Here is a 26629-nt window from a genome sequence, read left to right on the forward strand (position 1 = left end):
CAGAAGGTTCTGACCATAATGTAGACCCTCATTCCCAAACTGTAACTCCTGTTGGTGGAGACAATGAGGAAGACGATGATAAGACTCAAATACCTGATTGGAGCGACAACTTTAGTTTTTTGTCAGGGCAGGAACAGGTTGGCTCTGAGGACGACGGGTGTGATAACGCACAGGGTGATGATGATGAGGTTGGAGATCCCACTTACTGTCAGCCCACAGTCAGCCAAGAGATGAGGTCAGCAGAGGAGGTGGAGGAAGATGCTAGTGACGACGAAGTCAGGTTGCGCCTTCCTGGACAGAGACGTAGTACTGGAAGCACGTCAACAACTGCATCCTCAAACACAACTCTGCCTCTCACCACAAGTCGTGGTGGCTCTTCAGGTCGCATGGGTGCTAAGCCTTGCATAGCCTGGGCATTTTTTCAGATCGATAAAGATGACCCAACTCATGTTATCTGTAACATTTGTCAGCAAAAGCTAAGTAGAGGCCAAAAAATACATAGTTTGAGTACTTCATGCATGAACCGGCACATGGACATGAAGCATAAGTTGCAGTGGGAAGCTCAGTGTGCTACAATGCGGCCTAGCCGGCCGGGCCAACCACCGTCTGCCATATCTTGTGCATCCGCGGCCTCTTCATCCTCTGTGACTGGGGGGACAGCAGTCACACCTGTTTTGGGGCGCAGACCTGCCACCTCTTTACCCGCAACAGCCAGCGTGATTGGCAGGTCATCATTTTCTTTGGAGGTGGTAACACCAGCTCATGTTGAGCGCTGTCCGACATCGATAGCACCACCTTTGGATCAAGGCAACCTAACATGTCCGCCTGCATCTTCCTCACAGACCGGCAGTTTGCCGGGGACACCCTTATCAACCCCGTCTAAGCACAATAGCCAGCCCTCGGTCCCTCAGATGTGGACAAGTAAAAGACCATTTCCTCCTAGCCATGAGAAAGCTAAGAGGTTGAATTTCACCATCTGCAAGCTCTTGGCTACAGAAATGCTGCCTTTCCGCCTGGTGGACACAGAGGATTTTCGAGACCTTATGTCCGTCGCAGTGCCCCAGTACCAGATGCCCAGTCGGCACTACTTCTCAAAGAAAGGTGTGCCTGCGCTCCACCAGCATGTCGCACACAACATCACCGCTTCTTTGAGAAACTCTGTGTGTGACAGGGTGCATTTCACCACAGACACTTGGACGAGTAGGCATGGACAGGGGCGTTACATGTCGCTGACTGGGCACTGGGTAACTATGGTGACAGCAGGACAAGGGGCTGCTGTCCAAGTATTGCCGTCCCCACGAGTTGTGCGTCAATCCTCTTTATGTCAAAGTTCCTCCACTGCTTCTGCCTCCTCAACCTCCTCTCGGTCTTCCACCTGCACCCAAAGCCTGTCTGGTCATGCCACAAGCTTTCTAACTGCGCAGAAGGGATCCTGCACACCTCCTTACTATGCTGGCAGTAGGGATCAACGTCATTAGGCGGTTTTTACATTGAAATATCTGGGAAATGTGAGTCACACAGCTGAGGAGTTGTGGTCAGCTCTGGAGAACCAATTTCATGAATGGTTGTCTCCACTGGACCTGAAACCAGGGAAGGCCGTGTGCGACAATGCTGCAAACGTGGGTGCGGCCCTTCGCCGGGGCAATGTCACACACGTGCCTTGTATGGCTCACGTGTTGAACCTGGTTGTCCAGCAATTTTTAGCCCGCTATCCCAGACTAGATGGCCTTCTGCAGAGGGCACGGTCGCTGTGTGCTCACTTCCGCCGTTCGCATCCCGCAGCTCAGCGACTTACATCTCTACAGAAGTCGTTGGGCCTGCCACTTCACCGGCTAAAATGCGATGTGCCTACCCGGTGGAATTCAACTCTGCACATGTTGCAGCGACTGTGGCAGCACCGACAAGCCCTGGTGCAATACGTTCTGACGTATAGCCTGGGCCAATGAGATTCAGAGGTGGGGCAAATCACGCTGGAGGAGTGGTCTCAGATCAGGGACCTATGCACCCTTCTGCACAGTTTTGAAATGGCGACGAAGATGTTTAGTGCTGACGATGCCATTATCAGCATGACTATTCCGGTGATTTACATGCTGAAGCACATGTTAAACAGAATTCGGAGTCAGGTGGTGGCACAAGAGGAGGTGGAGGAAGTAGAGGAGGAGGAGTTGTATGCGGAAGGGCTAACATCTGCAAGGTCCAGACGGTCGGCAGCACCAAGGCGGCAGGCATGTGAGGGTGGGGGAGATGGTTTTACCAGGGCGCATGGTAGCAGCCAAACTAGTGAGGAAGGTGCAGGAGCCCAGGAAGAAGTGGAGGACGAACTGATGGAAGACTCATCAGATGAGGGAGACCTTGATCACATTTCTGTTGTGCGAGGTTGGGGGGAGAGGACAGAGGAAGGAAGCATGATTGTTACCTCGCCACCAACACAACAGGGACTTGGTGCTCCTGGATGCGCAACACACATGATTGCCTTCTTGCTGCACTACCTGCAACATGACCCTCGAATTGTGAGAATTAGAAATAATCCTGACTACTGGGTTGCCACACTGTTAGATCCCCGGTACAAAAGTAAATTTGCAGAAATTATTTCTGCCATAGAAAGGGATGCACGCATGCAGGAGTATCAGCAGAGACTGTTGCAGAATCTTACATGTGCTTTTCCACAAAATACCAGTGGTGCACGTAGTGAATCTCACAGTTCCAACTTGCCAACCGTGGGACCGTCAAGTGTTCAGCACTCAAACCGTAACAGAACCACAGTATCTACTGGTAACATCAATTTTGCGGAATCATTTCACCACTTTTTTAGCCCATCCTTTGCAAGGCCACAGGAGACAAGAAGTCTGACACATAGTCAACGCCTAGAGACGATGGTACAGGAGTATCTCCAAGTAAACATTGAAGCCACGACTTTGTCACTGGACCCTTGCTCTTTTTGGGCTTCCAATCTGGATAAATGGCCGGAGCTAGCCACTTACGCCTTGGAGATCTTGTCATGCCCCGCAGCCAGCGTTCTGTCTGAACGTGTGTTCAGCGCTGCTGGTGGTGTGCTGACAGATAAGCGCACGCGGCTCTCCACTGATAATGTAGACAGACTCACGTTCATAAAGATGAACAAATCATGGATCCGAAACGACTTTTCTACCCCTGTGTCATCCTGGGGAGAGTAAAAGCTTGATGATTGGTTAAAATCACTCTACCAAACGTTTTAAGCTTTCAAATTACTAATCATGTTTATCTGTATCTTGACTGGAAAATAATTTGGGCTTTGTAGCAGTGTGCAGCACTGATCCTATTAGGCCATCTATACTAAAGCTTCACCAGATTTAAAATTAAAAATAATTTTTAGCTGCATCTAGCCCGGAAAATAATTTTGGGGCTCCGAGATGCGCAAGGCACATAAGTGACTTCTTGCTGCACTACCTGCAGCATGACCCTCATATTGTCAGAATTCGAAGTAATCATGACTACTGGGTTGCCACACTCTTAGATCCCCCAAACTTTTCGATCAACCTTTTCATTTTAATAAAGACCAAAAAAATGGTCATTTTTGAAATTATAAGCATTAGCAGGTTGTTAGAAACTGAAATCAAACAGTTTTCAACTCAAAACTTTATTCTAGGTGATGTTACATTTTCACATAGGACCCCTTGTTCGAAAGGAGCTTCTGAACTCTCTCGTCCATTGAATTTGTCAGGTTTTGGATGGTTTCTGCTTCAATTGTTTTGCATGAGGACAGAATACCCTCCCAGAGCTGTTGCTTAGATGTGAACTGCCTCCCGCCATCATAGACACTCCTTTTAATGATGCTCCAAAGGTTCTGAATGGGGTAGAGGTCAGGGGAGCATGGGGGTCACACCATAAGTTTGTCCCCTTTTATGCCCATATCAGCCAGAGATGCAGATGTTTTATGTGCAGCATGAGATGGTGCATTATCATGCAGAAAAATGATCTTGCTGTGAAATACACGGTTCTTCTTGTTGAACCATGGCAGGAAGTGCTGTTTGAGAAAATCCACATACATTATGGAGTTCATCTTTAGCGCCTTCAGGGATCCTAAAGGGGCCGACAATCTCTCTCCCCATGATTCCAGCCCAAAACATTACTCCACCTCCTCCTTGTTGGCGCTGTAGCCGTGTTTGCGTGCGGTGTCCATCAACCAGCCATCCTCCACTCCATCCATCTGGACCATCGAGCGCTGCACAGCACTCATCCGTGAACAAAACAGTTTTGAAATCAGTCTTCATGTAATGTTTGGCCCACTGAAGCCGTTTCTGCTTGTGTGAAGTGGATAGAGGAGGTCGACAGGATGGCGTATGCACAGCTGCAAACCTCTGAAGGACCCTGCATCTTGTTGTTCGGGGGACGTTGGAGGCACAAGCAGCTTCAAAAACTTGTCTGCTGCTATGACAAGGCTTTTTTGCCGCTGCTCTTTCAACCTAACGTAATTGCCTGTAGGAAAGAGTCCTCAATTTGCCCTTATCAGCACGCAACACGGGTGTTCGACGAACCGAACCGAACTCGAACACTACAGGGGTGGCTCAACACTAATTAAGACTACACTGTGGACCAATTGACCACAAAATTTACAAGGACTGACAGTCCACAGCATTTAAATTAGGCGTGGACTGACTGACAACAGCATTTACACTAGTCTAAGGATTGACTGGAAGACAGCAATCACTGGAAAAGGACATCATACTTTGAAGTATAGAAGGAAGAAAGCAAAGAGGAAGACCAGCAGCCAATCCAAAGGATTGACACTATCAAGATAACAGTGGAGAAGACCCTAGTGGACCTATGTAGTCTTTCACAAATTTGATCTTCCTAAAGATCGTTAATTCATCAAGTCGTCATAGCTCGAGTTTCAACCGAAGGTCATTAATAATAAAAAATGGGCTGACTGACCACAGCATTCACAATATGTGTGGACTGCCTGACTACAGCATTCACACTAGGTGTGGACTGCTTGACCACATTTACAGTAGACTAGACTGTGGGCCAACCTCTGTCTTCTAAAGTGAGGTATCCCCTTTCCTATTTCATAGAATAGCCTTGTAATCAGTGGTGTAACAATCAATACCGCAATGACAAGAGATTGAACACACTGTTAAAATTACACTGTGGACTGAATGACCACAACATTTAAAAGGACTGACAGTCCACAGCATTTGAATTAGTTGTGGACTGACTAACAACAGCATTTACACTAATCTAAGGATAGACTGGAAGACAGCAATCACTGGAAAAGGAACTTCATGTTTTGAAGTATAGAAGGAAGAAAGCAAAGAGGAAGACCAGCAGCCAATCCAAAGGATTGACACTATCAAGATAAGGGTGGAGATGACCCTAGTGGACCTATGAAGTCTTTCACAAAATTGATCTTCCTAAAGATCGTTAATTCATTCAGTCGTCATTGCTAGAGTTTCAACCGAAGGCCGTTAATAATAAAAAATGGGCTGACTGACCACAGCATTCACAGTAGGTGTGGACTGCATGATCACATTTATAGTAGACTGTGGGCCAACCTCTGTCTTCTAAAGTGAGGAATCCCCTATTCTGTTTCATAGAATAACCTTGTAATCAGCTGTGTAACAATCAATACCCCGTTTACAAGACACTGACCACACTATTAAAATTACACTGTGGACTGAATGACCACAACATTTAAAAGGACTGACAGTCCACGGCGTTTGAATTAGTTGTGGACTGACTGACAACAGCATTTACAGTTATCTAAGGATTGAATGGAAGACAGCAATCACTGGAAAAGGACATCATACTTTGAAGTATAGAAGGACCAAAGCAAAGTGCAAGACCAGCAAACAATCCAATGGATTGATACTATCAAGATAATGGTGAAGAAGGCACTACTGGACCGATCTAGTCTTGCACAAGATTGATCTTCCTAAAGATCATTAATACATCAAGTCGTCATGGCTCGAGTTTCAACCGAAGGCCATTAATTATTAAGAATGGACTGACTGACCACAGCATATAGACTAGATGTGGACTGCCTGACCACATTTACAGTAGAGTGTGAAACGATTGAGCATAAAATTTAAAATAGACTGTGGACTCTCTGACTACAATTTTTAAAATAAAATGCAGACCGACTGTCCACAGTCTTTATCTTTGAAATAAGTAATTTTGGCCCTAGAGTGTTATACTTTTTGGTGTGTATAGCATGTAGCAGGAACATATTATCACTCTTTTGAATATTTACAGGTGACTGACGCCCTTTGACATCGTGGGATTTGAAATGTTTCCTTGTGAACTCCAAGAAAAGAATGTGGAAAGTCACATAACAGGTAATTAATATTCATATTAATTACTGATAATAGTCAGTCTAGGCATAAGTTCTAGACCTGCGGAGGTGTGACAACACCTTTCTGATACATGATACATGAGAATATACTGTTAGTGGCTTACATATCTTTATTTTCTATACACAATTCCTAGTATAACACAACTATATCTTAGGTAGAGACATAAGGAACATTTCTTTTCCTTATCTTCTGTATTCTAAAGTGAGGAATACCTTATTCTGTTTCATAGGATAGCCTTGTAATCAGCGGTGTAACAATCAATACCGCGATTACAAGAGACTGACCACAGTATTAAGACTACACTGTGGACCAATTGACCACAAAATTTACTAGGACTGACAGTCCACAGCATTTAAATTAGGCGTGGACTGACTGACAACAGCATTTACACTAGTCTATCGATTGACTGGAAGACAGCAATTACTGGAAAGGGACATCATACTCGGAAGAATAGAAGGAAGAAGGCAGAGAGGAAGACGAGCAACCAATCCAAAGGATTGATACTATCAAGATAACGGTGGAGAAGACCCTAGTGGACCGATCTAGTCTTAAACAAGATTGATCTTCCTAAAGATCGTTAATTCATCCAGTCGTCATGGCTAGAGTTTCAACCGAAGGCCGTTAATAATAAAAAATGGACTGACTGACCATAGCATTCACGCTAGTTGTGGACTGCCTGATCATATTTACGGTAGACTGTGGGCCAACCTCTGTCTTCTAAAGTGAGGAACCCCCTATTCTATTTCATAGAATAGCCTTGTAATCAGCAGTGTAACAATCAATACCGCAATTACAAGACACTGACCACACTATTAAGACTACACTGTGGACTGAATGACCACAGCATTTAAAAGGACTGACAGTCCACAGCTTTTGAATTAGTTGTGGACTGACTGACAACAGCATTTGCACTAGTCTAAGGATTGACTGGAAGACAGCAATCACTGGAAAAGGACATCATACTTTGAAGAATAGAAGGAAGAAAGCAAAGAGGAAGACCAGCAGCCAATCCAAAGGATTGACACTATCAAGATAACAGTGGAGAAGACCCTAGTGGACCTATGCAGTCTTTCACAAAATTGATCTTCCTAAAGATCGTTAATTCATCAAGTCGTCATAGCTCGAGTTTCAACCGAAGGCCATTAATAATAAAAAATGGGCTGACTGACCACAGCATTCACACAAGGTGTGGACTGCCTGACTACAGCATTCACACTAGGTGTGGACTGCTTGACCACATTTACAGTAGACTAGACTGTGGGCCAACCTCTGTCTTCTAAAGTGAGGTATCCCCTTTCCTATTTCATAGAATAGCCTTGTAATCAGTGGTGTAACAATCAATACCGCAATTACAAGAGATTGACCACACTATTAAAATTACACTGTGGACTGAATGACCACAACATTTAAAAGGACTGACAGTCCACAGCGTTTGAATTAGTTGTGGACTGACTGACAACAGCATTTACACTAATCTAAGGATTGACTGGAAGACAGCAATCATGGGAAAAGGAACTTCATACTTTGAAGTATAGAAGGAAGAAAGCAAAGAGGAAGACCAGCAGCCAATCCAAAGGATTGACACTATCAAGATAATGGTGAAGAAGACCCTAGTGGACCTATCTAGTCTTTCACAAAATTGATCTTCCTAAAGATCGTTAATTCATCCAGTAGTCATGGCTCGAATTTCAACCGAAGGCCGTTAATAATAAAAAATGGGCTGACTGACTACAACATTCACGCTAGTTGTGGACTGCTTGACCACATTTATAGTAGACTAGACTGTGGGACAACCTCTGTCTTTTAAATGGAGGAATCCCCTATTCTATTTCATAGAATAACCTTGTAATCAGCTGTGTAACAATCAATACCGCGATTACAAGAGACTGACCACACTATTAAAATTACACTGTGGACTGAATGACCACAACATTTAAAAGGACTAACAATCCACAGCATTTGAATTAGTTGTGCACTGACTGACAACAGCATTTACAGTAGTCTAAGGATTGAATGGAAGACAGCAATCACTGGAAAAGGACATCATACTTTGAAGTATAGAAGGACCAAAGCAAAGTGCAAGACCAGCAAACAATCCAATGGATTGATACTATCAAGATAATGGTGAAGAAGGCCCTAGTGGACCGATCTAGTCTTGCACAAGATTGATCTTCCTAAAGATCATTAATACATCAAGTCGTCGCGGCTCAAGTTTCAACCGAAGGCCATTAATTATAAAGAATGGACTGACTGACCACAGCATATAGACTAGATGTGGACTGCCTGACCACATTTACAGTAGACTGTGAACCGATTGAGCATAAAATTTAAAATAGACTGTGGACTCTCTGACTACAATTTTTATAATAAAATGCAGACCGAATGACCACAGTCTTTATCTTTGAAATAAGTAATTTTGGCCCTAGAGTGTTATACTTTTTGGTGTGTATAGCATGTAGCAGGAACATATTATCACTCTTTTGAATATTTACAGGTGACTGACGCCCTTTGACATGGTGGGATTTGAAATGTTTCCTTGTGAACTCCAAGAAAAGAATGTGGAAAGTCACATAACAGGTAATTAATATTCATATTAATTACTGATAATAGTCAGTCTAGGCATAAGTTCTAGACCTGCGGAGGTGTGACAACACCTTTCTGATACATGAGAATATACTGTTAGTGGTTTACATATGTTTATTTTCTATACACAATTACTAGTATAACACAACTATATCTTAGGTAGAGACATAAGGAACACTTCTTTTCCTTATCTTCTGTATTCTAAAGTGAGGAATCCCTTATTCTGTTTCATAGAATAGCCTTGTAATCAGCGGTGTAACAATCAATACCGCGATTACAAGAGACTGACCACAGTATTAAGACTACACTGTGGACCAATTAACCACAAAATTTACAATTACTGACAGTCCACAGCATTTAAATTAGGCGTGGACTGACTGACAACAGCATTTATACTAGTCTATGTATTGACTGGAAGACAGCAATTACTGGAAAGGGACATCATACTCGGAAGAATAGAAGGAAGAAGGCAAAGAGGAAGACCAGCAACCAATCCAAAGGATTGATACTATCAAGATAACAGTGGAGAAGACCCTAGTGGACAGATCTAGTCTTGAACAAGATTGATCTTCCTAAAGATCGTTAATTCATCCAGTCGTCATGGCTAGAGTTTCAACCGATGGCCATTAATAATAAAAAATGGACTGACTGACCACAGCATTCACACTAGTTGTGTACTGCCTGATTATATTTATGGTAGACTGTGGGCCAACCTCTGTCTTGTAAAGTGAGGAACCCCCTATTCTATTTCATAGAATAGCCTTGTAATCAGCAGTGTAACAATCAATACCGCAATTACAAGACACTGACCACACTATTAAGACTACACTGTGGACTGAATAACCACAGCATTTAAAAGGACTGACAGTCCACAGCGTTTGAATTAGTTGTGGACTGACTAACAACAGCATTTACACTAATCTAAGGATTGACTGGAAGACAGCAATCTTGGGAAAAGGAACTTCATACTTTGAAGTATAGAAGGAAGAAAGCAAAGAGGAAGACCAGCAGCCAATCCAAAGGATTGAAACTATCAAGATAAGGGTGGAGAACACCCTAGTGGACCTATGAAGTCTTTCACAAAGATCGTTAATTCATCCAGTCGTCATAGCTCGAGTTTCAACCTTAGGCCGTTAATAATAAAAAATGGGCTGACTGACCACAGCATTCACACTAGGTGTGGACTGCTTGATCACATTTATAGTAGACTGTGGGCTAACCTCTGTCTTCTAAAGTGTGGAATCCCCTATCCTATTTCATAGAATATCCTTGTAATCAGCGGTGTAACAATCAATACCGCGATTCCAAGAGATTGACCACACTACTAAGAATACACTGTGGACTGAATGACCACAACATTTAAAAGGACTGACAGTCCAAAGCGTTTGAATTAGTTGTGGACTGACTGACAACGGCAATTACACTAGTCTAAGGATTGAATGGAAGACAGCAATCAATGGAAAAGGACATCATAGTTTGAAGTATAGAAGAAAGCAAAGAGCAAGACCAGCAACCAATCCAATGGATTGATACTATCAAGATAATGGTGAAGAAGACCCTAATGGACCGATATAGTCTTGAACAAGATTTATCTTCCTAAAGATCGTTAATTCATCCAGTCGTCATGGCTAGAGTTTCAACCGAAGGCCGTTAATAATAAAAAATGGACTGACTGACCACAGCATTCACACTAGTTGTGGACTGCCTGATCATATTTATGGTAGACTGTGGGCCAACCTCTGTCTTTTAGAGTGAGGAATCCCCTATTCTATTTCATAGAATAGCCTTGTAATTAGCAGTGTAACAATCAATACTGCAATTACAAGACACTGACCACACTATTAAGAGTACACTGTGGACTGAATGACCACAGCATTTAAAAGGACTGACAGTCCACAGCATTTGAATTAGTTGTGGACTGACTGACAACAGCATTTACACTAGTCTAAGGATTGACTGGAAGACAGCAATCACTGGAAAAGGACATCATACTTTGAAGAATAGAAGGAAGAAAGCAAAGAGGAAGAACAGCAGCCAATCCAAAGGATTGACACTATCAAGATAACAGTGGAAAAGACCCTAGTGGACCTATGTAGTCTTTCACAAAATTGATCTTCCTAAAGATCGTTAATTCAAACAGTCATCATAGCTCGAGTTTCAACCGAAGGCCGTTAATAATAAACAATTGTCTGACTGACCACAGCATTCACACTAGGTGTGGACTGCTTGATCACATTTATAGTAGACTGTGGGCCAACCTCTATCTTCTAAAGTGAGGAATCCCCTATTCTATTTCATAGAATAGCCTTGTAATCAGCGGTGTAACAATCAATACCGCGATTCCAAGAGATTGACCACACTATTAAGAATACACTGTGGACTGAATGACCACAACATTTAAAAGGACTGACAGTCCACAGCATTTGAATAAGTTGTGGACTGACTGACAACGGCAATTACACTAGTCTAAGGATTGAATGGAAGACAGCAATCAATGGAAAAGGACATGATAGTTTGAAGTATAGAAGAAAGCAAAGAGCAAGACCAGCAACCAATCCAATGGATTGATACTATCAAGATAATGTTGAAGAAGACCCTAGTGGACCTATCTAGTCTTTCACAAAATTGATCTTCCTAAAGATCGTTAATACATCAAGTCGTCATGGCTCGAATTTCAACCGAAGGACGTTAATAATAAAAAATGGGCTGACTGACTACAGCATTCACACTAGGTGTGGACTGCTTGACCACATTTCCAGTAGACTAGACTGTGGGCCAACCTCTGTCTTTTAAATGGAGGAATCCCCTATTCTATTTCATAGAATAACCTTGTAATCAGCGGTGTAACAATCAATACTGCGATTACAAGAGACTGACCACACTATTAAAATTACACTGTGGACTGAATGACCACAACATTTAAAAGGACTGACAGTCCACAGCATTTGAATTAGTTGTGGACTGACTGACAACAGCATTTACAGTTATCTAAGGATTGAATGGAAGATAGCAATCACTGGAAAAGGACATCATACTTTGAAGTATAGAAGGACCAAAGCAAAGTGCAAGACCAGCAAACAATCCAATGGATTGATACTATCAAGATAATGGTGAAGAAGGCCCTAGTGGACCGATCTAGTCTTGCACAAGATTGATCTTCCTAAAGATCATTAATACATCAAGTCGTCATGGCTCGAGTTTCAACCGAAGGCCATTAATTATAAAGAATGGACTGACTGACCACAGCATATAGACTAGATGTGGACTGCCTGACCACATTTACAGTAGACTGTGGACCGATTGAGCATAAAATTTAAAATAGACTGTGGACTCTCTGACTACAATTTTTATAATAAAATGCAGACCGACTGACCACAGTCTTTATCTTTGAAATAAGTAATTTTGGCCCTAGAGTGTTATACTTTTTGGTGTGTATAGCATGTAGCAGGAACATATTATCACTCTTTTGAATATTTGCAGGTGACTGACGCGCTTTGACATCGTGGGATTTGAAATGTTTCCTTGTGAACTCCAAGAAAAGAATGTGGAAAGTCACATAACAGGTAATTAATATTCATATTAATTACTGATAATAGTCAGTCTAGGCATAAGTTCTAGACCTGCGGAGGTGTGACAACACCTTTCTGATACATGAGAATATACTGTTAGTGGTTTACATATGTTTATTTTCTATACACAATTCCTAGTATAACACAACTATATCTTAGGTAGAGACATAAGGAACATTTCTTTTCCTTATCTTCTGTTTTCTAAAGTGAGGAATCCCTTATTCTGTTTCATAGAATAGCCTTGTAATCAGCGGTGTAACAATCAATACCGCGATTACAAGAGACTGACCACAGTATTAAGACTACACTGTGGACCAATTAACCACAAAATTTACAAGGATTGACAGTCCACAGCATTTAAATTAGGCGTGGACTGACAACAGCATTTACACTAGTCTATGGATTGACTGGAAGACAGCAATCACTGGAAAGGGACATCATACTCGGAAGAATAGAAGGAAGAAGGCAAAGAGGAAGATGAGCAACCAATCCAAAGGATTGATACCATCAAGATAACGGTGGAGAAGACCCTAGTGGACCGATCTAGTCTTGAACAAGATTGATCTTCCTAAAGATCATTAATTCATCCAGTTGTCATGGCTAGAGTTTCAACCGAAGGCCGTTAATAATAAAAAATGGACTGACTGACCACAGCATTCACACTAGTTGTGGACTGCCTGACTACAGCATTTACACTAGGTGTGGACTGCTTGACCACATTTACAGTAGACTAGACTGTGGGCCAACCTCTGTCTTCTAAAGTGAGGTATCCCCTTTCCTATTTCATAGAATAGCCTTGTAATCAGTGGTGTAACTATCAATACCGCAATTACAAGAGATTGTCCACACTATTAAAATTACACTGTGGACTGAATGACCACAACATTTAAAAGGAATGACAGTCTACAGCGTTTGAATTAGTTGTGGACTGACGAACAACAGCATTTACACTAATCTAAGGATTGACTGGAAGACAGCAATCACGGGAAAAGGAACTTTATACTTTGAAGTATAGAAGGAAGAAAGCAAAGAGGAAGACCAGCAGCCAATCCAAAGGATTGAAACTATCAAGATAAGGGTGGAGAAGACCCTAGTGGACCTATGAAGTCTTTCACAAAATTGATCTTCCTAAAGATCGTTAATTCATCCAGTCGTCATAGCTCGAGTTTCAACCGAAGGCCGTTAATAATAAAAAATGGGCTGACTGACCACAGCATTCACACTAGGTGTGGACTGCTTGATCACATTTATAGTAGACTGTGGGCCAACCTCTGTCTTCTAAAGTGTGGAATCCCCTATCCTATTTCATAGAATAGCCTTGTAATCAGCGGTGTAACAATCAATACCGCGATTCCAAGAGATTGACCACACTATTAAGAATACACTGTGGACTGAATGACCACAACATTTAAAAGGACTGACAGTCCAAAGCGTTTGAATTAGTTGTGGACTGACTGACAGCGGCAATTACACTAGTCTAAGGATTGAATGGAAGACAGCAATCAATGGAAAAGGACATCATAGTTTGAAGTATAGAAGAAAGCAAAGAGCAAGACCAGCAACCAATCCAATGGATTGATACTATCAAGATAATGGTGAAGAAGACCCTAGTGGACCTATCTAGTCTTTCACAAAATTGATCTTCCTAAAGATCGTTAATTCAAACAGTCATCATAGCTCAAGTTTCAACCGAAGGCCGTTAATAATAAACAATGGGCTGACTCACCACAGCATTCACACTGGTGTGGACTGCTTGATCACATTTATAGTAGACTGTGGGCCAACCTCTATCTTCTAAAGTGAGGAATCCCCTATTCTATTTCAAAGAATAGCCTTGTAATCAGCGGTGTAACAATCAATACCGCGATTCCAAGAGATTGACCACACTATTAAGAATACACTGTGGACTGAATGACCACAACATTTAAAAGGAATGACAGTCCACAGCATTTGAATTAGTTGTGGACTGACTGACAACGGCAATTACACTAGTCTAAGGATTGAATGGAAGACAGCAATCAATGGAAAAGGACATCATAGTTTGAAGTATAGAAGAAAGCAAAGAGCAAGACCAGCAACCAATCCAATGGATTGATACTATCAAGATAATGGTGAAGAAGACCCTAGTGGACCTATCTAGTCTTTCACAAAATTGATCTTCCTAAAGATCGTTAATTCATCCAGTAGTCATGGCTCGAATTTCAACCGAAGGCCGTTAATAATAAAAAATGGGCTGACTGACTACAGCATTCACACTAGGTGTGGACTGCTTGACCACATTTACAGTAGACTAGACTGTGGGCCAACCTCTGTCTTCTAAAGTGAGGTATCCCCTTTCCTATTTCATAGAATAGCCTTGTAATCAGTGGTGTAAAAATCAATACCGCAATTGCAAGAGATTGTCCACACTATTAAAATTACACTGTGGACTGAATGACCACAACATTTAAAAGGACTGACAGTCCACAGTATTTGAATTAGTTGTGGACTGACTGACAACAGCAAATACAGTTATCTAAGGATTGAATGGAAGACAGCAATCACTGGAAAAGGACATCATACTTTGAAGTATAGAAGGACCAAAGCAAAGTGCAAGACCAGCAAACAATCCAATGGATTGATACTATCAAGATAATGGTGAAGAAGGCCCTAGTGGACCGATCTAGTCTTGCACAAGATTGATCTTCCTAAAGATCATTAATACATCAAGTCGTCATGGCTCGAGTTTCAACCGAAGGCCATTAATTATAAAGAATGGACTGACTGACCACAGCATATAGACTAGATGTGAACTGCCTGAGCACATTTACATTAGACTGTGAACTGATTGAGCATAAAATTTAAAATAGACTGTGGACTGTCTGACTACAATTTTTATAATAAAATGCAGACCCAATGACCACAGTCTTTATCTTTGAAATAAGTAATTTTGGCCCTAGAGTGTTATACTTTTTGGTGTGTATAGCATGTAGCAGGAACATATTATCACTCTTTTGAATATTTACAGGTGACTGACGCCCTTTGACATGGTGGGATTTGAAATGTTTCCTTGTGAACTCCAAGAAAAGAATGTGGAAAGTCACATAACAGGTAATTAATATTCATATTAATTACTGATAATAGTCAGTCTAGGCATAAGTTCTAGACCTGCGGAGGTGTGACAACACCTTTCTGATACATGAGAATATACTGTTAGTGGTTTACATATGTTTATTTTATATACACAACTCCTAGTATAACACAACTATATCTTAGGTAGAGACATAAGGAACATTTCTTTTCCTTATCTTCTGTATTCTAAAGTGAGGAATCCCTTATTCTGTTTCATAGAATAGCCTTGTAATCAGCGGTGTAACAATCAATACCGCGATTACAAGAGACTGACCACATTATTAAGACTACACTGTGGACCAATTAACCACAAAATTTACAAGGACTGACAGTCCACAGCATTTAAATTAGGCGTGGACTGACTGACAACAGCATTTACACTAGTCTATGGAATGACTGGAAGACAGCAATTACTGGAAAGGGACATCATACTCGGAAGAATAGAAGGAAGAAGGCAAAACGGAAGACGAGTAACCAATCCAAAGGATTGATACTATCAAGATAACGGTGGAGAAGACCCTAGTGGACCGATCTAGTCTTGAAAAGATTGATCTTTCTAAAGATCGTTAATTTATCAAGTCATCATGGCTAGAGTTTCAACCGAAGGCCGTTAATAATAAAAAATGGACTGACTGACCACAGCATTCACACTAGTTGTGGACTGCCTGATCATATTTACGGTAGACTGTGGGCCAACCTCTGTCTTCTAAAGTGAGGAATCCCCTATTCTATTTCATAGAATAGCCTTGTAATCAGCAGTGTAACAATCAATACCGCAATTACAAGACACTGACCACACTATTAAGACTACACTGTGGACTGAATAACCACAGCATTTAAAAGGACTGACAGTCCACAGCATTTGAATTAGTTGTGGACTGACTAACAACAGCATTTACACTAATCTAAGGATTGACTGGAAGACAGCAATCTTGGGAAAAGGAACTTCATACTTTGAAGTATAGAAGGAAGAAAGCAAAGAGGAAGACCAGCAGCCAATCCAAAGGATTGAAACTATCAAGATAAGGGTGGAGAACACCCTAGTGGACCTATGAAGTCTTTCACAAAGATCGTTAATTCATCCAGTCGTCATAGCTCGAGTTTCAACCTTAGGCCGTTAATAATAAAAAATGGGCTGACTGACCACAGCATTCACACTAGGTGTGGACTGCTTGATCACATTTATAGTAGACTGTGGGCTAACCTCTGTCTTCTAAAGTGTGGAATCCCCTATCCTATTTCATAGAATATCCTTGTAATCAGCGGTGTAACAATCAATACCGCGATTCCAAGAGATTGACCACACTACTAAGAATACACTGTGGACTGAATGACCACAACATTTAAAAGGACTGACAGTCCACAGCGTTTGAATTAGTTGTGGACTGACTAACAACGGCAATTACACTAGTCTAAGGATTGAATGGAAGACAGCAATCAATGGAAAAGGACATCATAGTTTGAAGTATAGAAGAAAGCAAAGAGCAAGACCAGCAACCAATCCAATGGATTGATACTATCAAGATAATGGTGAAGAAGACCCTAATGGACCGATATAGTCTTGAACAAGATTTATCTTCCTAAAGATCGTTAATTCATCCAGTCGTCATGGCTAGAGTTTCAACCGAAGGCCGTTAATAATAAAAAATGGACTGACTGACCACAGCATTCACACTAGTTGTGGACTGCCTGATCATATTTATGGTAGACTGTGGGCCAACCTCTGTCTTTTAGAGTGAGGAATCCCCTATTCTATTTCATAGAATAGCCTTGTAATTAGCAGTGTAACAATCAATACTGCAATTACAAGACACTGACCACACTATTAAGAGTACACTGTGGACTGAATGACCACAGCATTTAAAAGGACTGACAGTCCACAGCATTTGAATTAGTTGTGGACTGACTGACAACAGCATTTACACTAGTCTAAGGATTGACTGGAAGACAGCAATCACTGGAAAAGGACATCATACTTTGAAGAATAGAAGGAAGAAAGCAAAGAGGAAGAACAGCAGCCAATCCAAAGGATTGACACTATCAAGATAACAGTGGAAAAGACCCTAGTGGACCTATGTAGTCTTTCACAAAATTGATCTTCCTAAAGATCGTTAATTCAAACAGTCATCATAGCTCGAGTTTCAACCGAAGGCCGTTAATAATAAACAATTGTCTGACTGACCACAGCATTCACACTAGGTGTGGACTGCTTGATCACATTTATAGTAGACTGTGGGCCAACCTCTATCTTCTAAAGTGAGGAATCCCCTATTCTATTTCATAGAATAGCCTTGTAATCAGCGGTGTAACAATCAATACCGCGATTCCAAGAGATTGACCACACTATTAAGAATACACTGTGGACTGAATGACCACAACATTTAAAAGGACTGACAGTCCACAGCATTTGAATAAGTTGTGGACTGACTGACAACGGCAATTACACTAGTCTAAGGATTGAATGGAAGACAGCAATCAATGGAAAAGGACATGATAGTTTGAAGTATAGAAGAAAGCAAAGAGCAAGACCAGCAACCAATCCAATGGATTGATACTATCAAGATAATGTTGAAGAAGACCCTAGTGGACCTATCTAGTCTTTCACAAAATTGATCTTCCTAAAGATCGTTAATACATCAAGTCGTCATGGCTCGAATTTCAACCGAAGGACGTTAATAATAAAAAATGGGCTGACTGACTACAGCATTCACACTAGGTGTGGACTGCTTGACCACATTTCCAGTAGACTAGACTGTGGGCCAACCTCTGTCTTTTAAATGGAGGAATCCCCTATTCTATTTCATAGAATAACCTTGTAATCAGCGGTGTAACAATCAATACTGCGATTACAAGAGACTGACCACACTATTAAAATTACACTGTGGACTGAATGACCACAACATTTAAAAGGACTGACAGTCCACAGCATTTGAATTAGTTGTGGACTGACTGACAACAGCATTTACAGTTATCTAAGGATTGAATGGAAGATAGCAATCACTGGAAAAGGACATCATACTTTGAAGTATAGAAGGACCAAAGCAAAGTGCAAGACCAGCAAACAATCCAATGGATTGATACTATCAAGATAATGGTGAAGAAGGCCCTAGTGGACCGATCTAGTCTTGCACAAGATTGATCTTCCTAAAGATCATTAATACATCAAGTCGTCATGGCTCGAGTTTCAACCGAAGGCCATTAATTATAAAGAATGGACTGACTGACCACAGCATATAGACTAGATGTGGACTGCCTGACCACATTTACAGTAGACTGTGGACCGATTGAGCATAAAATTTAAAATAGACTGTGGACTCTCTGACTACAATTTTTATAATAAAATGCAGACCGACTGACCACAGTCTTTATCTTTGAAATAAGTAATTTTGGCCCTAGAGTGTTATACTTTTTGGTGTGTATAGCATGTAGCAGGAACATATTATCACTCTTTTGAATATTTGCAGGTGACTGACGCGCTTTGACATCGTGGGATTTGAAATGTTTCCTTGTGAACTCCAAGAAAAGAATGTGGAAAGTCACATAACAGGTAATTAATATTCATATTAATTACTGATAATAGTCAGTCTAGGCATAAGTTCTAGACCTGCGGAGGTGTGACAACACCTTTCTGATACATGAGAATATACTGTTAGTGGTTTACATATGTTTATTTTCTATACACAATTCCTAGTATAACACAACTATATCTTAGGTAGAGACATAAGGAACATTTCTTTTCCTTATCTTCTGTTTTCTAAAGTGAGGAATCCCTTATTCTGTTTCATAGAATAGCCTTGTAATCAGCGGTGTAACAATCAATACCGCGATTACAAGAGACTGACCACAGTATTAAGACTACACTGTGGACCAATTAACCACAAAATTTACAAGGATTGACAGTCCACAGCATTTAAATTAGGCGTGGACTGACAACAGCATTTACACTAGTCTATGGATTGACTGGAAGACAGCAATCACTGGAAAGGGACATCATACTCGGAAGAATAGAAGGAAGAAGGCAAAGAGGAAGATGAGCAACCAATCCAAAGGATTGATACCATCAAGATAACGGTGGAGAAGACCCTAGTGGACCGATCTAGTCTTGAACAAGATTGATCTTCCTAAAGATCATTAATTCATCCAGTCGTCATGGCTAGAGTTTCAACCGAAGGCCGTTAATAATAAAAAATGGACTGACTGACCACAGCATTCACACTAGTTGTGGACTGCCTGACTACAGCATTTACACTAGGTGTGGACTGCTTGACCACATTTACAGTAGACTAGACTGTGGGCCAACCTCTGTCTTCTAAAGTGAGGTATCCCCTTTCCTATTTCATAGAATAGCCTTGTAATCAGTGGTGTAACTATCAATACCGCAATTACAAGAGATTGTCCACACTATTAAAATTACACTGTGGACTGAATGACCACAACATTTAAAAGGAATGACAGTCTACAGCGTTTGAATTAGTTGTGGACTGACGAACAACAGCATTTACACTAATCTAAGGATTGACTGGAAGACAGCAATCACGGGAAAAGGAACTTTATACTTTGAAGTATAGAAGGAAGAAAGCAAAGAGGAAGACCAGCAGCCAATCCAAAGGATTGAAACTATCAAGATAAGGGTGGAGAAGACCCTAGTGGACCTATGAAGTCTTTCACAAAATTGATCTTCCTAAAGATCGTTAATTCATCCAGTCGTCATAGCTCGAGTTTCAACCGAAGGCCGTTAATAATAAAAAATGGGCTGACTGACCACAGCATTCACACTAGGTGTGGACTGCTTGATCACATTTATAGTAGACTGTGGGCCAACCTCTGTCTTCTAAAGTGTGGAATCCCCTATCCTATTTCATAGAATAGCCTTGTAATCAGCGGTGTAACAATCAATACCGCGATTCCAAGAGATTGACCACACTATTAAGAATACACTGTGGACTGAATGACCACAACATTTAAAAGGACTGACAGTCCAAAGCGTTTGAATTAGTTGTGGACTGACTGACAGCGGCAATTACACTAGTCTAAGGATTGAATGGAAGACAGCAATCAATGGAAAAGGACATCATAGTTTGAAGTATAGAAGAAAGCAAAGAGCAAGACCAGCAACCAATCCAATGGATTGATACTATCAAGATAATGGTGAAGAAGACCCTAGTGGACCTATCTAGTCTTTCACAAAATTGATCTTCCTAAAGATCGTTAATTCAAACAGTCATCATAGCTCAAGTTTCAACCGAAGGCCGTTAATAATAAACAATGGGCTGACTCACCACAGCATTCACACTGGTGTGGACTGCTTGATCACATTTATAGTAGACTGTGGGCCAACCTCTATCTTCTAAAGTGAGGAATCCCCTATTCTATTTCAAAGACTAGCCTTGTAATCAGCGGTGTAACAATCAATACCGCGATTCCAAGAGATTGACCACACTATTAAGAATACACTGTGGACTGAATGACCACAACATTTAAAAGGAATGACAGTCCACAGCATTTGAATTAGTTGTGGACTGACTGACAACGGCAATTACACTAGTCTAAGGATTGAATGGAAGACAGCAATCAATGGAAAAGGACATCATAGTTTGAAGTATAGAAGAAAGCAAAGAGCAAGACCAGCAACCAATCCAATGGATTGATACTATCAAGATAATGGTGAAGAAGACCCTAGTGGACCTATCTACTCTTTCACAAAATTGATCTTCCTAATGATCGTTAATTCATCCAATAGCAATTGCTCGAATTTCAACCGAAGGCCGTTAATAATAAAAAATGGGCTGACTGACTACAGCATTCACACTAGGTGTGGAGTGCTTGACCACATTTCCAGTAGACTAGACTGTGGGCCAACCTCTGTCTTTTAAATGGAGGAATCCTCTATTCTATTTCATAGAATAACCTTGTAATCAGCTGTGTAACAATCAATACCGCGATTACAAGAGACTGACCACACTATTAAAATTACACTGTGGACTGAATGACCACAACATTTAAAAGGACTGACAGTCCACAGCGTTTGAATTAGTTGTGGACTGACTGACAACAGCATTTACAGTTATATAAGGATTGAATGGAAGACAGCAATCACTGGAAAAGGACATCATACTTTGAAGTATAGAAGGACCAAAGCAAAGTGCAAGACCAGCAAACAATCCGATGGATTGTTACTATCAAGATAATGGTGAAGAAGGCCCTAGTGGACTGATCTAGTCTTGCACAAGATTGATCTTCCTAAAGATCGTTAATTCATCCAGTCGTCATAGTTCGAGTTTCAACCGAAGGCCGTTACTAATAAAAATTGGGCTGACTGACCAAAGCATTCACACTAGGTGTGGACTGCTTGATCACATTTATAGTAGACTGTGGACCAACGTCTGTCTTCTAAAGTGTGGAATCCCCTATCGCATTTCATAGAATAGCCTTGTAATCAGCGGTGTAACAATCAATACTGCGATTACAAGAGATTGACCACACTACTAAGAATACACTGTGGACTGAATGACCACAACATTTAAAAGGACTGACAGTCCAAAGCGTTTGAATTAGTTCTGGACCGACTGACAACAGCATTTACAGTAGTCTAAGGATTGAATGGAAGACAGCAATCACTGGAAAAGGACATCATACTTTGAAGTATAGAAGGACCAAAGCAAAGTGCAAGACCAGCAAACAATCCAATGGATTGATACTATCAAGATAATGGTGAAGAAGGCCCTAGTGGACCGATCTAGTCTTGCACAAGATTGATCTTCCTTAAGATCATTAATACATCAAGTCGTCATGGCTCGAGTTTCAACCGAAGGCCATTAATTATAAAGAATGGACTGACTGACTGACCACAGCATATACACTAGATGTGGACTGCCTGACCACATTTACAGTAGACTGTGAACCGATTGAGCATAAAATTTAAAATAGACTGTGGACTCTCTGACTACAATTTTTATAATGAAATGCAGACCGACTGACCACAGTCTTTATCTTTGAAAGAATTAATTTTGGCCCTAGAGTGTTATACTTTTTGGTGTGTATAGCTTGTAGCAGGAACATATTATCACTCTTTTGAATATTTACAGGTGACTGACGCCCTTTGACATGGTGGGATTTGAAATGTTTCCTTGTGAACTCCAAGAAAAGAATGTGGAAAGTCACATAACAGGTAATTAATATTCATATTAATTACTGATAATAGTCAGTCTAGGCATAAGTTCTAGACCTGCGGAGGTGTGACAACACCTTTCTGATACATGAGAATATACTGTTAGTGGTTTACATATGTTTATTTTATATACACAACTCCTAGTATAACACAACTATATCTTAGGTAGAGACATAAGGAACATTTCTTTTCCTTATCTTCTGTATTCTAAAGTGAGGAATCCCTTATTCTGTTTCATAGAATAGCCTTGTAATCAGCGGTGTAACAATCAATACCGCGATTACAAGAGACTGACCACATTATTAAGACTATACTGTGGACCAATTAACCACAAAATTTACAAGGACTGACAGTCCACAGCATTTAAATTAGGCGTGGACTGACTGACAACAGCATTTACACTAGTCTATGGAATGACTGGAAGACAGCAATTACTGGAAAGGGACATCATACTCGGAAGAATAGAAGGAAGAAGGCAAAACGGAAGACGAGTAACCAATCCAAAGGATTGATACTATCAAGATAACGGTGGAGAAGACCCTAGTGGACCGATCTAGTCTTGAAAAGATTGATCTTTCTAAAGATCGTTAATTTATCAAGTCATCATGGCTAGAGTTTCAACCGAAGGCCGTTAATAATAAAAAATGGACTGACTGACCACAGCATTCACACTAGTTGTGGACTGCCTGATCATATTTACGGTAGACTGTGGGCCAACCTCTGTCTTCTAAAGTGAGGAATCCCCTATTCTATTTCATAGAATAGCCTTGTAATCAGCAGTGTAACAATCAATACCGCAATTACAAGACACTGACCACACTATTAAGACTACACTGTGGACTGAATGACCACAGCATTTAAAAGGACTGACAGTCCACAGCGTTTGAATTAGTTGTGGACTGACTGACAACAGCATTTACACTAGTCTAAGGATTGACTGGAAGACAGCAATCACTGGAAAAGACATCATACTTTGAAGTATAGAAGGAAGAAAGCAAAGGGGAAGACCAGCAGCCGTTCCAAAGGATTGACACTATCAAGATAACAGTGGAGAAGACCCTAGTGGACCTATGTAGTCTTTCACAAAATTGATCTTTCTAAAGATCGTTAATTCATCAAGTCGTCATAGCTCGAGTTTCAACCGAAGGCCATTAATAATAAAAAATGGGCTGACTGACCACAGCATTCACAATAGGTGTGGACTGCCTGACTACAGCATTTACACTAGGTGTGGACTGCTTGACCACATTTACAGTAGACTAGACTGTGGGCCAACCTCTGTCTTCTAAAGTGAGGTATCCCCTTTCCTATTTCATAGAATAGCCTTGTAATCAGTGGTGTAAAAATCAATACCGCAATTACAAGAGATTGTCCACACTATTAAAATTACACTGTGGACTGAATGACCACAACATTTAAAAGGAATGACAGTCTACAGCGTTTGAATTAGTTGTGGACTGACTAACAACAGCATTTACACTAATCTAAGGATTGACTGGAAGACAGCAATCACGGGAAAAGGAACTTCATACTTTGAAGTATAGAAGGAAGAAAGCAAAGAGGAAGACCAGCAGCCAATCCAAAGGATTGAAACTATCAAGATAAGGGTGGAGAAGACCCTAGTGGACCTATGAAGTCTTTCACAAAATTGATCTTCCTAAAGATCGTTAATTCATCCAGTCGTCATAGCTCGAGTTTCAACCGAAGGCCGTTAATAATAAAAAATGGGCTGACTGACCACAGCATTCACACTAGGTGTGGACTGCTTGATCACATTTATAGTAGACTGTGGGCCAACCTCTGTCTTCTAAAGTGTGGAATCCCCTATCCTATTTCATAGAATAGCCTTGTAATCAGCGGTGTAACAATCAATACCGCGATTCCAAGAGATTGACCACACTACTAAGAATACACTGTGGACTGAATGACCACAACATTTAAAAGGACTGACAGTCCACAGCGTTTGAATTAGGCGTGGACTGACTGACAACGGCAATTACACTAGTCTAAGGATTGAATGGAAGACAGCAATCAATGGAAAAGGACATCATAGTTTGAAGTATAGAAGAAAGCAAAGAGCAAGACCAGCAACCAATCCAATGGATTGATACTATCAAGATAATGGTGAAGAAGACCCTAGTGGACCTATCTACTCTTTCACAAAATTGATCTTCCTAATGATCGTGAATTCATCCAATAGCAATTGCTCGAATTTCAACCGAAGGCCGTTAATAATAAAAAATGGGCTGACTGACTACAGCATTCACACTAGGTGTGGAGTGCTTGACCACATTTCCAGTAGACTAGACTGTGGGCCAACCTCTGTCTTTTAAATGGAGGAATCCTCTATTCTATTTCATAGAATAACCTTGTAATCAGCTGTGTAACAATCAATACCGCGATTACAAGAGACTGACCACACTATTAAAATTACACTGTGGACTGAATGACCACAACATTTAAAAGGACTGACAGTCCAAAGCGTTTGAATTAGTTGTGGACTGACTGACAACAGCATTTACAGTTATCTAAGGATTGACTGGAAGACAGCAATCACTGGAAAAGGACATCATACTTTGAAGTATAGAAGGACCAAAGCAAAGTGCAAGACCAGCAAACAATCCGATGGATTGTTACTATCAAGATAATGGTGAAGAAGGCCCTAGTGGACTGATCTAGTCTTGCACAAGATTGATCTTCCTAAAGATCGTTAATTCATCCAGTCGTCATAGTTCGAGTTTCAACCGAAGGCCGTTAATAATAAAAATTGGGCTGACTGACCAAAGCATTCACACTAGGTGTGGACTGCTTGATCACATTTATAGTAGACTGTGGGCCAACCTCTGTCTTCTAAAGTGTGGAATCCCCTATCGTATTTCATAGAATAGCCTTGTAATCAGCAGTGTAACAATCAATACCGCGATTCCAAGAGATTGACAACACTACTAAGAATACACTGTGGACCAATTAACCACAAAATTTACAAGGACTGACAGTCCACAGCATTTAAATTAGGCGTGGACTGACTGACAACAGCATTTACACTAGTCTATGGATTGACTGGAAGACAGCAATTACTGGAAAGAGACATCATACTCGGAAGAATAGAAGGAAGAAGGCAAAGAGGAAGACCAGCAACCAATCCAAAGGATTGATACTATCAAGATAACAGTGGAGAAGACCCTAGTGGACCGATCTAGTCTTGAACAAGATTGATCTTCCTAAAGATCGTTAATTCATCCAGTCGTCATGGCTAGAGTTTCAACCGAAGGCCGTTAATAATAAAAAATGGACTGACTGACCACAGCATTCACATTAGTTGTGGACTGCCTGATCATATTTACGGTAGACTGTGGGCCAACCTCTGTTTTTTAGAGTGAGGAATCCCCTATTCTATTTCATAGAATAGCCTTGTAATTAGCAGTGTAACAATCAATACTGCAATTACAAGACACTGACCACACTATTAAGACTACACTGTGGACTGAATGACCACAGCGTTTAAAAGGATTGACAGTCCACAGCGTTTGAATTAGTTGTGGACTGACTGACAACAGCATTTACACAAATCTAAGGATTGACTGTAAGACAGCAATCATTGGAAAAGGACATCATACTTTGAAGTATAGAAGGAAGAAAGCAAAGAGGAAGACCAGCAGCCAATCCAAAGGATTGACACTATCAAGATAACAGTGGAGAAGACCCTAGTGGACCTATGTAGTCTTTCACAAAATTGATCTTCCTAAAGATCGTTAATTCAAACAGTCATCATAGCTCGAGTTTCAACCGAAGGCCGTTAATAATAAACAATGGGCTGACTGACCACAGCATTCACACTGGTGTGGACTGCTTGATCACATTTATAG

Source organism: Phyllobates terribilis, unplaced genomic scaffold (assembly GCF_046119375.1).
Source record: "Phyllobates terribilis strain yellow unplaced genomic scaffold, ASM4611937v1 Scaffold_261__1_contigs__length_2674298, whole genome shotgun sequence".
NCBI classification, from domain to species: domain Eukaryota; kingdom Metazoa; phylum Chordata; class Amphibia; order Anura; family Dendrobatidae; genus Phyllobates; species Phyllobates terribilis.